Raw genomic sequence first — 12702 nt, 5'->3', positions numbered from 1 at the left:
AATGGAATGAAATGGAATGGAATGGAATGGAATGGAATGGAAACAACCCGAATGGAATGGAATGGTGTGGATTGGAATGGAATGGAGTCAACGCGAATGGAATGGAATGGAATTGAATGGAATGGAATGGAATGGAATGGAATGGAGTCAACGCGAATGGAATGGAATGGAATTGAATGGAATGGCATCAACACGAATGGAATGGAATGGAATGCAATGGAATGGAATGGAATGGAATAGGATCAACCCGAAAGGAATGTAATGGAATGGAATGGAATCAACCCGAATGGAATGGAATGGAATGGAATGGAATGGAATGGAATGGAATGGAATGGAATGGAATGGAATGGAGTCAACCCGAATGGAATGGAATGGAATGGAATGGAATCAACTCGAATGGCATGGAATGGAATGGAATGGAATGACAAAGCATGGAAAGGAAAGGAATCAACCCGAACGGAATGGAATGGAATGCAATGGAATGGAATGGAATGGAATGGAATGGAATCAACACGAAAGGAATGAAATGCAATCGAATGGAATGGAATGGAATGGTATGGAATCAACTCGAATGGCATGGAATGGAATGGCATGGAAACACAAGGTATGGAAAGGAATGGAATCAACCTGACCGGAATGGAATGGAATGCAATGGAATGGAATGGAATCAACCCGAATGGAGTGGAATGCAATGCAATCGAATGGAATGAAATGCAACGGAATGGAATGGAATGCAATGGAATGGAATGGAATGAAGTAGAATCGACACGAAAGGAATGGAATGGAATGGAATGGAATGGAATGGAATGGAATGGAATGGAATGGAAACAACACGAATGAAATGTAATTGAAAGGAATGGAATGGAAAGGGATGGAATTGCATGGAATGGAATGGAATGGAATGGAATGGAATGGAATGGAATCAACCGGAATGGAATGGAATGGAATGGAATGGAATGGAATGGAATGGAATCAAAAAGAATGTAATGGAATGGAATGCAATGGAATGGAATGGAATGGAACAGAATCAACCAGAAAGGAATGGAATGGAATTGAATGGAATGGAATGGAATGGAATGGAATGGAATGGAATGGAATCAACCCGAATGGAAAGGAATGGAATGGAATGGAATCAACCCAACTGGAATGGAATGGAATGGATGTAACACGAATGTAATGGAATGGAATGGAATCAACCCGAATGGAATGGAATGTAATGGAACGGAATTGAATGGAATGGAGTCAACCCGAGAGGAATGGAACGGAATGGAATTGAATGGAATCAATCCGAATGGAATGGAATGGAATGGAATGGAATGGAATGGAATGGAATGGAATGGAATGGAATGGAATGGAATGGATACGATTCAACCCGAATGGAATGCAATGGAATGGAATGGGATCAACTCGAATGGAATATAATGTAATCAACCCGAGTGGAATTGATTGGAATGGAATTGAAATAACACGAATGGAATGGAATGGAATGTAGTGGAATGGAATGGAATCAACACGAATGCATTGGAGTGGAATGGAATGGAATGGAATGGAATCAACCCGAATGGAATGGAATGCAATGGAATGGAATGGAATGGAATCAAAACGAATGGAATGGAATAAAAGGGAATGGAATCAAAGCGAATGGAGTGGAATGGAATGGAACGGAATCAAAACGAATGGAATGGAATGGAATGGAATCAAGCCGAATGGAATGGAATGGAATGGAATCATACCGAATGGAATGGAATGGAATGAAATGGAATGGAATGGAATGGAATGGAATGGAATGGAATGGAATGGAATGGAATAAAACCGACTGAAATGGAATGGAATGGAATGGAATGGAATGGAATGGAAAGGAATGGAAAGGAATCAACCCGAATGGAATGGAATGGAATGCAATTGATTGGAATGGAATCAACCCGAATGGAAAGTAATGGAATGGAATGGAATGGAATGGAATGGAATGGAATGGAATGGAATCAAAACGAATGGAATGGAATGGAATGGAATCAACCCGAATGGAATGGAATGGAAAGGAATGGAATGGAATGGAATGGAATCAATCAGAATGGAATGGAAATTAATGGAATGGAATGGATTGGAATGGAGTCAACCCGAATGGAAAGGAATTGAATGCAATGGAATCAACCCTAATGGAATGGAATGGCATGGAATGGAATGGAATGGAATGGAATGGATTGGATTGGAATGGAATCCACCCAAAAGAAATGGAAGGTAATGGAACGGAATGGAATCAACACGAATGGCATGGAATGGAATGGAATGGAATCAACCCGATTGGAATGGAATGGAATGGAATGGAATGGAATGGAATAGAATCACCACGAAAGGAATGGAGTGGAATGGAAAGGAACCGAATGGAATGGAATAGAATGATTTGGAATCAACCCGAACGGAATGGAATGGAATGGAATGGAATGGAATGGAATGGAGTGGAATGGAATCAACCCGAATCTAATGGAATGGAAAGGAATGGAATGGAATGGAATGGAATCAATCCGAATGGAATGGAATGGAATGGAATGGAATGGAATGGATTGGAATGCAATCAACCCGAATGGAAAGGAATGGAATGGAATGGAATCAACCCGAATGGAATCGAATGGAATGGAATGGAATGGATGTAACACGAATGGAATGGAATGGAACGGAATGCAATGGAATGGAGTCAAACCGAAAGGAATGGAACGGAAGGGAATGGAATTGAATGGATTCAACCGGAATGTAATGTAATGGAATTGAATGGAATGGAATGGAATGGAATGGAATGGAATCAACTCGAATGGCATGGAATGGAATGGAATGGAATCACATGCATGGAATGGAATGGAATCAATACGAAAGGAATGGAATGGAATACAATGGAATGCAATGGAATCAACCCGAATGGAGTGGAATGCAATGGAATGGAATGGAATGGAATGGAATGGAATGGAATGGAATGGAACGGAAAGGAATCAACTCGAATGGCATGGAATGGGATGGAATGGAATCACATGCATGGAATGGAATGGAATCAACCCAAACGGAATGGAATGGAATGCAATGGAATGGAATGGAATCAACCCGAATGGAGTGGTCTGCAATGGAATGGAATGGAATGGAATGGAATGAAACGGAATGGAATCAACACGAAAGGAATGGAATGCAATGGAATGGAATGGAATGGAACAGAATCGACTCGAAAAGAATGGAATGGATTGGAATGGAATGGAATGGAATGGAATGGAATGCAATGGAATCAACCCGAATGGAATGGAATGGAATGGAATGGAATGGAATCAACACGAATGGAATGGAATGGAGTGGAATGGGATGGAATGGAATTGAATGGAATGGAATCCAGCCGAATGGAATGGCATGAAATGGAATGGAATGGAATAAAGCCGAATGGAATGCAATGGAATGGAACGGAATGGAATCAAGTCTTATGTTATGGAATGCAATGGAATCAACCATAATGGAATAGAATGGAATGGAATCAACACGAATGGAATTTAATGGAAAGGAATGGAATGGAAGGGAATGGAATCAACCCGAATGGAATGGAATGGAATGGAATGGAAAGGAATGGAATCAACCCGAAAGAAATGGAATGGAATGGAGAGGAATGGAATCAACACCAATGGAATGGAATGGAATGGAATGGAATCAACCCTAATGAAATGGAATGGAAAGGAATGAAATGGAATGTAATGTAAAGGAATCAATCCGAATGGAATGGAATGGAATGGAAAGGAATGGAATGCAATGGTATGGAATGGAATGGAATGGAATAAACACGAATGGAAAGGAAGGGAATGGAATGGAATCAACCCGAATGGAATGGAATGGAATGGAATGGAATGGAATGGAATGGAATGGATGTAACACGAACGGAATGGAATGGAATGGAATCAACCAGAATGGAATGGAATGGAACAGAATGGAATGGAATGGGGTCAACCCGAGAGGAATGTAACGGAATGGAATGGGTTGGAATGGCATGGTATCATTCAGAATGGAATGGAATGGAATGGAATGGAATGGAATGGAGTGGACTGGAATGGAGTCAACCCGAATGGAATGGAATGGAATGGAATCAACCCGAATGGAATATAATGTAATTAACCCGAGTGGAATTGAATGGAATGGAATAGAAATAACCCGAATGGAATGGAATGGATTGGAATGGAATCAACGAGAATGGAATCGAATGGAATGGAATGGAGTGGAATGGAACTGAATGGAATGGAATCAACCCAAATGGAATGGAATGGAATGGAATGGAATCAAAATGAATGGAATGGAATGAAATGGAATCAAAACGAATGGAATGGAATGGAATGGAATGGAATGGAATGGAATCAAGCCGAATGGAATGGAATGGAATGGAATCATCCCGAATGGAATGGAAAGGAATGAAATGGAACGGAATGGAATGGAATGGAATGGAATGGAATAAAACCGAATGGAACGGAATGGAATGGAATGGAATGGAATGGAATGGAATCAACCCGAATGGAATGGAATGGAATGCAATTGAATGGAATGGAATCAACCCGAATGGAATGGAATGGAATGGAATGGACTGGAATGGAATCAACCCGAATGGAAAGGAATGGAATGGAATGGAATCAACCGGAATGGATTGCAATGAAATGGAATTGAATGGAATGGTGTGGAATGTAATCAACACGAATGGAATGGAACGGAATTGAATCAACCGGACTTAAATGGAATGGAAAGGAATGGAATGGAAAGGAATGGAATGGAATGGAATGGAATGGAATGGAATGGAATGGAATGGAATCAACCCGAAAGGAAAGGAATGGAATGGAATGGAATCAACCCAACTGGAATGGAATGGAATTGATGTAACACGAATGGAATGGAATGGAATGGAATCAACCCGAATGGAATGGAATGTAATGGAACGGAATTGAATGGAATGGAGTCAACCCGAGAGGAATGGAACGGAATGGAATTGAATGGAATCATTCCGAATGGAATGGAATGGAATGGAATGGAATGGATACGATTCAACCCGAATGGAATGCAATGGAATGGAATGGGACCAACCCGAATGGAATATAATGTAATCAACCCGAGTGGAATTGAATGGAATGGAATTGAAATAACACGAATGGAATGGAATGGAATGGAGTGGAATGGAATGGAATCAACACGAATGCAATGGAATGGAATGGAATGGAATGGAAAGGAATGGAATGGAATCAACCCGAATGGAATGGAATGGAATGGAATGGAATGGAATGGAATCAAAACGAATGGAATGGAATGGAAGAGAATGGAATCAAAACGAATGGAATGGAATGGAATGGAACGGAATCAAAACGAATGGAATGGAATGGAATGGAATCAAGCCGAATGGAATGGAATGGAATGGAATCATACCGAATGGAATGGAATGGAATGTTATGGAATGGAATGGAATGGAATGGAATGGAATGGAAAGGAATGGAAAGGAATCAACCCGAATGGAATGGAATGGAATGCAATTGATTGGAATGGAATCAACCCGAATGGAAAGTAATGGAATGCAATGGAATGGAATGGAATGGAATGGAATGGAATGGAATGGAATGGAATGGAATGGAATCAAAACGAATGGAATGGAATGGAATGGAATCAACCCGAATGGAATGGAATGGAAAGGAATGGAATGGAATGGAATGGAATCAATCCGAATGGAATGGAAATTAACGGAATGGAATGGATTGGAATGGAGTCAACCCGAATGGAAAGGAATGGAATGGAATGGAATCAACCCGAATAGAATGGAATGGAATGGAATGGAATAAAGACGAATGGAATGCAATGGAATGGAATGGAATCAAGTCATATGTAATGGAGTGGACTGGAATGGAATCAACCCGAATGGAATAGAATGGAATGGAATCAACACGAATGGAATGTAATGGCAAGGAATGGAATGGAATGGAATGGAATCAACCAGAATGCAATGGAATGGAATGGAGTGGAATGTTATGGAATCAACCCGAATGGAATGGAATGGAATGGAATGGAATGGAATAGAGTGGAATGGAATCAACACCAATGGAATGGAATGGAATGGAATGGAAATAACCCGAATGAAATGGAATGGAAAGTAATGAAATGGAATGTAATGGAATGGAATCAATCCGAATGGAATGGAATGGAATGGAAAGAAATGGAATGCAATGGTATGGAATGGAATGGTATGGAATCAACACGAATGGAAAGGAATGGAATGGAATGGAATCAACCCGAATGGAATGGAATGGAATGGAATGGAATGGAATCGAATGGAATGGATGTTACACGAATGGAATGTAACGGAATGGAATGGAATCAACTCGAATGGAATGGAATGGAACGGAATGGAATGGAATGGAGTCAACCGGAGAGGAATGGAACGGAATGGAATGGAATGGAATGGAAAGGTATCATTCAGAATGGAATGGAATGGAATGGAATGGAATGGAATGGAATAGAATGGAATGGAATGGAATGGACTGGAATGGAGTCAACCCGAATGAAATGGAATGGAATGGAATCAACCCGAATGGAATATAATGTAATCAACCCGAGTGGAATTGAATGGAATGGAATTGAAATAACCCGAATGGAATGGAATGGATTGGAATGCAATCAACGAGAATGGAATCGAATGGAATGGAATGGAGTGGAATGGAATTGAATGGAATGGAATCAACAAGAATGGAATGAATTGGAATCAAAACGAATGGAATGGAATGGAATGGAATCAAAACGAATGGAATGGAATGGAATGGAATGGAATCATCCCGAATGGAATGGAATGGAATGAAATGGAACGGAATGGAGTGGAATGGAATGGAATAAAACAGAATGGAATGGAATGGAATGGAAGGGAATGGAATGGAATCAACCCGAATGGAATGGAATGGAATGCAATTGAATGGAATGGAATCAACCCTAATGGAATGGAATGGAATGGAATGGACTGGAATGGAATCAACCCGAATGGAAAGGAATGGAATGGAATGGAATCAACCGGAATGGATTGCAATGAAATGGAATTGAATGGAATGGTGTGGAATGTAATCAACACGAATGGAATGGAACGGAATTGAATCAACCGGAATTAAATGGAATGGAAAGGAATGGAATGGAATGGAATGGAATGGAATGGAATGGAATCAACCCGAATGGAAAGGAATGGAATGGAATGGAATCAACCCAACTGGAATGGAATGGAATGGATGTAACACGAATGTAAAGGAATGGAATGGAATCAACCCGAATGGAATGGAATGTAATGGAACGGAATTGAATGGAATGGAGTCAACCCGAGAGGAATGGAACGGAATGGAATTGAATGGAATCATTCCGAATGGAATGGAATGGAATGGAATGGAATGGATACGATTCAACCCGAATGGAATGCAATGGAATGGAATGGGATCAACCCGAATGGAATATAATGTAATCAACCCGAGTGGAATTGAATGGAATGGAAATGAAATAACACGAATGGAATGGAATGGAATGGAGTGGAATGGAATGGAATCAACACGAATGCAATGGAATGGAATGGAATGGAATGGAATGGAATCAACCCGAATGGAATGGAATGGAATGGAATGGAATGGAATGAAATCAAAACGAATGGAATGGAATGGAAGGGAATGGAATCAAAACGAATGGAATGGAATGGAATGGAACGGAATCAAAACGAATGGAATGGAATGGAATGGAATCAAGCCGAATGGAATGGAATGGAATGGAATCATACCGAATGGAATGGAATGGAATGAAATGGAATGGAATGGAATGGAATGGAATGGAATGGAATGGAATGGAATAAAACCGACTGAAATGGAATGGAATGGAATGGAAAGGAATGGAAAGGAATCAACCAGAATGGAATGGAATGGAATGCAATTGATTGGAATGGAATCAACCCGAATGGAAAGTAATGGAATGGAATGGAATGGAATGGAATGGAATGGAATGGAATGGAATCAAAACGAATGGAATGGAATGGAATGGAATCAACCCGAATGGAATGGAATGGAAAGGAATGGAATGGAATGGAATGGAATCAATCCGAATGGAATGGAAATTAATGGAATGGAATGGATTGGAATGGAGTCAACCCGAATGGAAAGAAATGGAATGGAATGGAATCAACCCGAATAGAATGGAATGGAATGGAACGGAATAAAGACGAATGGAATGCAATGGAATGGAATGGAATCAAGTCATATGTAATGGAGTGGAATGGAATGGAATCAACCCGAATGGAATAGAATGGAACGGAATCAACACGAATGGAATGTAATGGCAAGGAATGGAATGGAATGGAATGGAATCAACCCGAATACAATGTAATGGAACGGAGTGGAATGGTATGGAATCAACCCGAATGGAATGGAATGGAAAGGAATGGAATGGAATGGAATGGAATCAATCCGAATGGAATGGAAATTAATGGAATGGAATGGATTGGAATGGAGTCAACCCGAATGGAAAGGAATGGAATGGAATGGAATCAACCCGAATAGAATGGAATGGAATGGAATGGAAAGGTATCATTCAGAATGGAATGGAATGGAATGGAATGGAATGGAATGGAATGGAATGGACTGGAATGGAGTCAACCCGAATGAAATGGAATGGAATGGAATCAACCCGAATGGAATATAATGTAATCAACCCGAGTGGAATTGAATGGAATGGAATTGAAATAACCCGAATGGAATGGAATGGATTGGAATGCAATCAACGAGAATGGAATCGAATGGAATGGAATGGAGTGGAATGGAATTGAATGGAATGGAATCAACAAGAATGGAATGAATTGGAATCAAAACGAATGGAATGGAATGGAATGGAATCAAAACGAATGGAATGGAATGGAATGGAATGGAATCATCCCGAATGGAATGGAATGGAATGAAATGGAACGGAATGGAGTGGAATGGAATGGAATAAAACAGAATGGAATGGAATGGAATGGAAGGGAATGGAATGGAATCAACCCGAATGGAATGGAATGGAATGCAATTGAATGGAATGGAATCAACCCTAATGGAATGGAATGGAATGGAATGGACTGGAATGGAATCAACCCGAATGGAAAGGAATGGAATGGAATGGAATCAACCGGAATGGATTGCAATGAAATGGAATTGAATGGAATGGTGTGGAATGTAATCAACACGAATGGAATGGAACGGAATTGAATCAACCGGAATTAAATGGAATGGAAAGGAATGGAATGGAATGGAATGGAATGGAATGGAATGGAATGGAATGGAATCAACCCGAATGGAAAGGAATGGAATGGAATGGAATCAACCCAACTGGAATGGAATGGAATGGATGTAACACGAATGTAATGGAATGGAATGGAATCAACCCGAATGGAATGGAATGTAATGGAACGGAATTGAATAGAATGGAGTCAACCCGAGAGGAATGGAACGGAATGGAATTGAATGGAATCATTCCGAATGGAATGGAATGGAATGGAATGGAATGGAATGGAATGGAATGGAATGGATACGATTCAACCCGAATGGAATGCAATGGAATGGAATGGGATCAACCCGAATGGAATATAATGTAATCAACCCGAGTGGAATTGAATGGAATGGAAATGAAATAACACGAATGGAATGGAATGGAATGGAGTGGAATGGAATGGAATCAACACGAATGCAATGGAATGGAATGGAATGGAATCAACCCGAATGGAATGGAATGGAATGGAATGGAATGGAATGAAATCAAAACGAATGGAATGGAATGGAAGGGAATGGAATCAAAACGAATGGAATGGAATGGAATGGAACGGAATCAAAACGAATGGAATGGAATGGAATGGAATCAAGCCGAATGGAATGGAATGGAATGGAATCATACCGAATGGAATGGAATGGAATGAAATGGAATGGAATGGAATGGAATGGAATGGAATGGAATGGAATGGAATGGAATAAAACCGACTGAAATGGAATGGAATGGAATGGAAAGGAATGGAAAGGTATCAACCCGAATGGAATGGAATGGAATGCAATTGATTGGAATGGAATCAACCCGAATGGAAAGTAATGGAATGGAATGGAATGGAATGGAATGGAATCAAAACGAATGGAATGGAATGGAATGGAATCAACCCGAATGGAATGGAATGGAAAGGAATGGAATGGAATGGAATGGAATCAATCCGAATGGAATGGAAATTAATGGAATGGAATGGATTGGAATGGAGTCAACCCGAATGGAAAGGAATGGAATGGAATGGAATCAACCCGAATAGAATGGAATGGAATGGAACGGAATAAAGACGAATGGAATGCAATGGAATGGAATGGAATCAAGTCATATGTAATGGAGTGGAATGGAATGGAATCAACCCGAATGGAATAGAATGGAACGGAATCAACACGAATGGAATGTAATGGCAAGGAATGGAATGGAATGGAATGGAATCAACCCGAATACAATGGAATGGAACGGAGTGGAATGGTATGGAATCAACCCGAATGGAATGGAATGGAATGGAATGGAATGGAATGGAATGGAGTGGAATGGAATCAACACCAATGGAATGGAATGGAATGGAATGGAATCAACCCGAATGAAACGGAATGGAAAGGAATGAAATGGAATGTAATGGAATGGAATCAATCCGAATGGAATGGAATGGAATGGAAAGAAATGGAATGCAATGGTATGGAATGGAATGGAATGGAATCAACACGAATGGAAAGGAATGGAATGGAATGGAATCAACCCGAATGGAATGGAATGGAATGGAATGGAATGGAATCGAATGGAACGGATGTTACACGAATGGAATGTAATGGAATGGAATGGAATCAACTCGAATGGAATGGAATGGAACGGAATGGAATGGAATGGAGTCAACCGGAGAGGAATGGAACTGAATGGAATGGAATGGAAAGGTATCATTCAGAATGGAATGGAATGGAATGGAAAGGAATGGAATGGAATGGAATGGAATGGAATGGAATGGAATGGAATGGAGTCAACCCGAATGAAATGGAATGGAATGGAATCAACCCGAATGGAATATAATGTAATCAACCAGAGTGGAATTGAATGGAATGGAATTGAAATAACCCGAATGGAATGGAATGGATTGGAATGCAATCAAAGAGAATGGAATCGAATGGAATGGAATGGAGTGGAATGGAATTGAATGGAATGGAATCAACAAGAATGGAATGAATTGGAATCAAAACGAATGGAATGGAATGGAATGGAATCAAAACGAATGGAATGGAATGGAATGGAATGGAAAGAATGGAATGGAATGGAATGGAATGGAATGGAATCAAGCCGAATGGAATGGAATGGAATGGAATCATCCCGAATGGAAAGGAATGGAATGAAATGGAACGGAATGGAATGGAATGGAATGGAATAAAACAGAATGGAATGGAATGGAATGGAAGGGAATGGAATGGAATCAACCCGAATGGAATGGAATGGAATGCAATTGAATGGAATGGAATCAACCCGAATGGAATGGAATGGAATGGAAAGGACAGGAATGGAATCAACCCGAATTGAATGGAATTGAATGGAATGGAATCAACCGGAATGGATTGGAATGAAATGGAATTGAATGGAATGGAGTGGAAAGTAATCAACACGTATGGAATGGAATGGAATTGAATCAACCTGAATGAAATGGAATGGAAAGGAATGGAATGGAATGGAATGGAATGGAATCAATCCGAATGGAATGGAATGGAATGGAAAGGAATGGAATGGAATGGAATGGAATGGAATGGAATGGAATGGAATGGAATCAACACGAATGGAAAGGAATGGAATGGAATGGAATCAACCCAAATGGAATGGAATGGAATGGAATGGAATGGATGTAACACGAAGGGGATGGAATGGAATGGAATCAACCCGAATGGAATGGAGTGTAATGGAACGGAATGGAATGGAATGGAGTCAACCCGAGAGGAATTGAACGGTATGGAATGGAATGGAATGGAATGTAATCATTCCGAATGGAATGGAATGGAATGGAATGGAATGGAATGGAATGGAATCAACCCGAATGGAATGGAATCAACCCGAATGGAATATAATGTAGTCAACCCGAGTGGAATTGAATGGAATGGAATTGAAATAACCCGAATGGAATGGAATGGATTGGAATGGAATCAACGAGAATGGAATGGAATAGAATGGAATGGAGTGGAATGGAATTGAATGGAATGGAATCAACCCGAATGGAATGGAATGGAATCGAAACGAATGGAATGGAATGGAATGGAACGGAATCAAAACGAATGGAATGGAATGGAATGGAATGGAATGGAATGGAATCAAGCCTAATGGAATAGAATGGAATGGAATCATACCGAATGGAATGGAACGGAATGAAATGGAATGGAATGGTATGGAATGGAATGGAATGGAATGGAATGGAATGGAATAAAACCGAATGAAATGGTATGGAATGGAATGGAATGGAATGGAATGGAATGGAATGGAGTGGAATGGAATGGAATCAACCCGAATGGAATGGAATGGAATGCAATTGATTGGAATGGAATCAACCCGAATGGAATAGAATGGAATGGAATGGAATCAACCGGAATGGATTGGAATGAAATGGAATTGAATGGAATGAAGTGGAAAGTAATCAACACG

The sequence above is a fragment of the Pan paniscus genome, chromosome Y, assembly GCF_029289425.2.
Source record: "Pan paniscus chromosome Y, NHGRI_mPanPan1-v2.0_pri, whole genome shotgun sequence".
Classification (NCBI taxonomy): Eukaryota; Metazoa; Chordata; class Mammalia; order Primates; family Hominidae; genus Pan; species Pan paniscus.
Note: the sequence above shows the minus strand (reverse complement) of the source record.